We start from the raw sequence: 6,218 nt of genomic DNA, 5'->3' as shown, positions 1-6,218 counted from the left end.
CTGTGGTCAGATGAATCAAAATTTGAAGTTCTTTTTGGAAAACTGGGATGCCATGTCATCCGGACTAAAGAGGACAAGGACAACCCAAGTTGTTATCAGCGCTCAGTTCAGAAGCCTGCATCTCTGATGGTATGGGGTTTCATGAGTGCGTGTGGCATGGGCAGCTTACACATCTGGAAAGGCACCATCAATGCTGAAAGGTATATCCAAGTTCTAGAACAACATATGCTCCCATCCAGACGTCGTCTCTTTCAGGGAAGACCTTGCATTTTCCAACCTGACAATGCCAGACAACACACTGCATCAATTACAACATCATGGCTGCGTAGAAGAAGGATCTGAAATGGCCAGCCTGCAGTCCAGATCTTTCACCCATAGAAAACATTTGGCGTATCATAAAGAGGAAGATGCGACAAAGAAGACCTAAGACAGTTGAGCAACTAGAAGCCTGTATTAGACAAGAATGGGACAACATTCCTATTCCTAAACTTGAGCCACTTGTCTCCTCAGTCCCCAGACGTTTGCAGACTGTTATAAAAAGAAGAGGGGATGCCACACAGTGGTAAACATGGCCTTGTCCCAACTTTTTTGAGATGTGTTGATGCCATAAAATGTAAAATCAACTTATTTTTCCCTTAAAATTATACATTTTCTCAGTTTAAACATTTGATATGCCATCTATGTTGTATTCTGAATAAAATATTGAAATTTGAAACTTCCACAACATTGCATTCTGTTTTTATTCACAATTTGTACAGTGTCCCAACTTTTTTGGAATCGGGTTTGTATAACTATACCAGGGTATACACTATGGAAAAATAGAGCATGGATGAGGGGAGTTGGGGGTTGCCATATATGTGAAAAATAGCATAACACTTACATGAATTCAAAAAACAATACTCAAAACCCTCTCGGTCTGCCTTCCAACAAGAGAGGGATCTTCCCTTCAAATTGGTGTTCTATTCAGACCGCCAGGACAGACTGAAGATTATGATAACTTGTTGATTGACAAGATAACTCAAATGACAATGAAGTGAGAGGTTTTGATTACGGGTGACTTCAACATGCCTAACATTTACTGTAATTCTAAAAACTGCTATTATAAGCAGGAGCAGGGATGTAATGGAAGCAATAAATAGGTTTTCTCTAAAACAGTTAGTAAAAAAGCCCAACCCGAGATGATCATATTCTACACCTAGTACTGACAAATGGGGATCGACTGTCTGAAGTTGAGGTGAGAGAATTTGGGTTCTAGTGAAAAACAATTTCTAACGTTTTATATTAAAACAAGAACTGGAAAATCTCATACAAAAACAAAAATTTTAGATTTCAAAAAGACATGTTTTGCTGAAATGGGGACATTTCTAAAAATTAATTGAAAGCTGGAGTAAAATGACAGGAGTAAGTAATCAGTGGGCACTGTTTAAGTCTACTGTCCTGGAGGCAACTACGGAAGAAAAAAACATAGTATGACTCACTAAACAGTTAAGTAGGATAGTCCCCCCCCTTCCCGTTTTTTCTTGTCAGTAACATTTGGCGAATCGGCTGCATAATATTAATGTCTAGTTTATGGATCTTATATAGTATATATAATTTATTACCTTTCTTTACCCAGTATGCCGATTGCCTTGTACCTGGTACTAACCATGTTACTCCCTCTCCTCTTTATATCTACCATCCTGGAGGCAACTACGGAAGAAAAAAAAAAACAGTATGACTCACTAAACAGTTAAGTAGGATAGTAAAGGTAAAAAAAAATCAGCATATAGAAGATTCAAGAAAACAGGATTTGTAGCTGACAGAGGAGAGTATAAAAATAGACAAAAGGAGGCCAAACACATTATCAGTGCTGGCAAAGCACAGAAAGAGGAGGAAATTGCTATACCTAATTATGATGTGGGGCTGTTTTTCAGGGCTTTGGCTTGGCTCCCTAGTTCCAGTGAAGGGAACTCTTAAGGCATCAGCCTATCAAGACATTTTAGACAATTTCACGCTCCCAACTTTGTGGGAACAGTTTGGGGGTGGCCCCTTTCTGTTCCAACATGACTGTGCACCAGTAGGCAAAGAAAGGTCCATAAAGACATGGGTGAGCAAGTTTTGGGTGAAGGAACTTGACTGACCTGCACAGAGTCCTGACCTTAACACAATAGAACACCTTTGGGATACATTAGAGCAGAGACTGTGTGCCAGACCTTCTCGTCCAACATCAGTGCCTGACCTCACAAATTTGCTTCTAGAAGAACGGTCAAACAATCCCATAGACACACTCCTAAAGCCTGTGGACAGCTTTCCCTGAAGAGTCAAAGCTGTTATAGCTGCTAAGTGAGTTAACTTAATATTGAACCCTATGGACTAGGACAGGGATGGCATTAAAGTTCATCTGCATGTGAAGGCAGGCGCCCCAATACTTTTGAAAATATAGTGTATGTTGAGGGAGACCTGGATGTAGCAAAGCATTTAAACAATTACTACTGTTCAGTCTTCTCAGAAAAAAAATTGCACTAACAATAACAATTTGGGGAATCATATTGGTTCAAGCAATGACGGTTCATTGTTAGGATTTCTGGAAACAGAGGAACTGGCACAGTTAAAGCTTAATAAAGCAAAGGGCCCTGGTGGTATTCATCCCAGATCGTATTTATCCCAGAGTTCTTAGAGAATAGTGAGGTATAGTTGTTGGACCATTAACTGATCTTCTTATTCAATCTCTTCTGACAGGAGAAGTTCCCCATTGCTGGCACATAGATAATATTGTACCTATCCACAAGAAGGGCAGCAAGGTAGAAGCTGGTACTTACTGGCCAGTGAGTTTAACATTAGTTGTAGTCAAGTTAATGGAATCACTCCTGAAAAGAAGGATCATTGATCACATAAAAATACTCAACCTGCTGGACCCAAAGCAGCATGGCTTTACTGAGGGCACATCATATCAGACTAATTTAATTTAATTTACATTTTTTACTATATTACCAATGTTTTGGACCAGGGTGGTGCTGTGGACATAGCATATCTTGATTCAGCAAAAAAAATCGAATACAGTTCCACATAATGATCGAATACAAAAGTTGTACAAACTAGGACTTAACCCTTGGGTGGTTCAGTGGATATGCAATTGCCTAAAAGATAGATACCAGAGTGTGTTTGCAAATGGGGTTCACTCAGAACAGAGAGTAGTCTCTAGTGGTGTACCACAAGGCTCTGTACTAGGTCCTGTTCTATTTACTCTATATGTAAGTGATATAACTAAAGCAGGGTTTCTCAACCAGGGTTCCTCCTGAGGTTGCTATGCGTTCCTTGAGCAATAGGCCATTTCTGCCTCTCAGATAGGGATGAGCTTTGAGTTCGAGTCGAAGGTAAGTTCGACTCAAACATCGATCGTTCAATCATTTGTCGAATGACCAACAAATGTGCTTCTTCGTGGGAAATTTGAGTTTCCCATATTGCACTGCACACGCGCTACACGTGCAGCGTGTTATGTGATTGGCTAAAGCATGCACCCTGACCTCATGCTTTGGCCAATCAAATGATCTCTGCCATGATTGGACTAAAGGCAGGCTGCCTTTAGTCCAATCATGGCTCAGGGGCCAAGTACACGCCCCACACTACATAAAGGCTGCTTGATGTAGTGTCATTGTGCGGGCGATGAGACAGGGACAGACATGTGATTGAGGCAGGCAGAGTGTAGTTTTTTTTGGAGTTTGTAAGACAGTGCTGATACTTTGCTAGCAGTGTAGGGAGGGCTAGGATCCTGTGTGAGGTAGGGAGAGATTTCTTTCTTTACATCAGATACCAGTCAGAGTATTATATAATCGGTCAGTTGTGGAACATTCTCCAATATTCACAGACCTATTTGATTATAGATCACTTTAGATATCAGTCAGAGTATTCATTGGTCAGTTGTGGAACATTCTATAAGTATCACAGATCATCCATCTATAGGATTATAGATTACATCAGATATCAGTGAGAGTATTGTTAATCGGTCACTTGTGTACATCTATAACTATCACAGCTCATCTATAGGGCTATCAATTACATCATATCAGGTCACTGAGTATCTATTGGTCAAAGAGTTGGGGATATTGGTCCCTTTTTGTACTATGTTCCCACTTTATATCTGTGTGATATCTCACATCCTATAATAAAGTGCATACGGTGATTTATATATGAATAAAACAATATATATAGATGTATTCTTGACCAACTGGCTAATATCTTATAGTATTGGTATTAAATTAGTGATAAATATAGCATGTGAATATATAAATAAATAAATAAATAAATAAATCAACCTTCACATTTGCGTGACATATATGTGACATATAATATTTGACAGTGCATATATAAAATATAGAAAAATAGAAAAATAGCTGTTAACCAGTCCTCTATATTTCGTGTTGGCTTTGTTTGAAAGCCTACTGTGCTCAATAAATAAATAAAGGAAGGTGCTTTAGTGTAAAAAGTCCTTCAAATGATAATTGTGCTTCAACTCCGGTGTTGTAACCCTTCACCGATCACCTTGCGTGTTAGTGGTGGTAAGAAGACTCACTTACCAGATGGTGTGAATTTTTAAGAAAATTTTTTTAAGAATGGTTTTAAACAATAGAGGAGTCATTTAACACTCTACACCATGAGGAGCTTTCTGCTTTTATTTTCATTTTGAGCCACAAAGCATACACTAAGGAGAAAAGTTCCCATTTTCTGAGGACCACAAATCATATCCAGGAGAAATCCCGAGGCACAGAGGAACCGAGGTATACCTCAAAATCAAGCGCAAATTGATTCCTGCTGGCGTATGCCACTAGGAATCCACACCATCTGGTAAGTGAGTCTTCTTACCACCACTAACACGCAAGGTGATCGGTGAAGGGTTACAACACCGGAATTGAAGCATGATTATCATTTGAAGGACTTTTTACACTACAGCACCTTCCTTTATTTATTTATTGAGCACAGTAGGCTTTCAAACAAAGCCAACACAAAATATAGAGGACTGGTTAACAGCTATTTTTCTATTTTTCTATATTTTATATATGCACTGTCAACTATTATATGTCACATATATGTCATGCAAATGTGAAGGTTGATTTATTTATTTATTTATCTATATATTCACTTGCTATATTTATCACTAATTTAATACCAATACTATAAGATATTAGCCAGTTGGTTAAGAATACATCTATATATATTGTTTTATTCATATATAAATCACCGTATGCACTTTATTATGAGGATGTGAGATATCACACAGATATAAAGTGGGAACATAGTACAAAAAGGGACCAATATCCCCAACTCTTTTATCACTTAGGAGATAGCGCAGTTACACGTTCCACTATCTTGCATAACTACCTTTTGGTTATTACAACTTTCGGCTTTCCAATATATATTTATTTATTTATACAAACGAACATCCCAGAGGTGCGAGTGATTCTATACACATATATCTATTGGTCAGTTGCGTATACCCTATATTGATCTGTATAAACATCATGTCCGAAAGGCCAACAAGGACAGGCCGACGCTCACAGGCCACGACAAGAGGGCACGCAGCCTCTGTGTCCATTGTGAAAAGTGGTGGTCACAGTCGACATAGTGCATCCTCTGCAGGCGGGACACGCCCGTCCTTTATTTCTGGTGCTGCCCGTGCTATTCAGCCACAACACGTGGAAGAGTTGATGGAGTGGATAAATAAGCCGTCCTCATCTTCCGCTTCCTCTGACACCCACGCTCCCAGTAGTTTGCCTTCCACCACAGCTGTCAAAGTGGCCCATTCCACAGGCTCCTTCTCCACAGCTACTCCTTCAGTCGCCCCACCATTATGCATGGAGGAGTCACCTGAACTATTTCATCGTAGTGTCAGTGACATGCTGCTGGAGGATGCGAAGCAATTTGAAAGCTGTGATGTTGGTTTGAAGGTTGATGAAGAAAATAACATGAGCCTAGAGAGAGGGGGTGACAACGATGGACAAGAGACCAGCAGTCATGTTGCCACAGCTGAAGCATATTGTCAAGTTTGCTCCAGTGATGAGGAGGGAGGGGATGATGAGGTCACTGACTGTACTTGGGTGCCTGACAGGATAGAGGAGGAGGAGGAGGAGGGGGAGGATGAGTAGGACGCACAACTCCAACGAGGCAGGATGTGCTCCAGGGGCTGCCATAGCATTAGCCAACCTATTGCATCACAGCACAGAGCTCCACAGGTGCAGGGTGCT

This window comes from Pelophylax lessonae (assembly GCF_965119305.1).
Source record: "Pelophylax lessonae genome assembly, chromosome: 4".
NCBI lineage: Eukaryota > Metazoa > Chordata > Amphibia > Anura > Ranidae > Pelophylax > Pelophylax lessonae.
Note: the sequence above shows the minus strand (reverse complement) of the source record.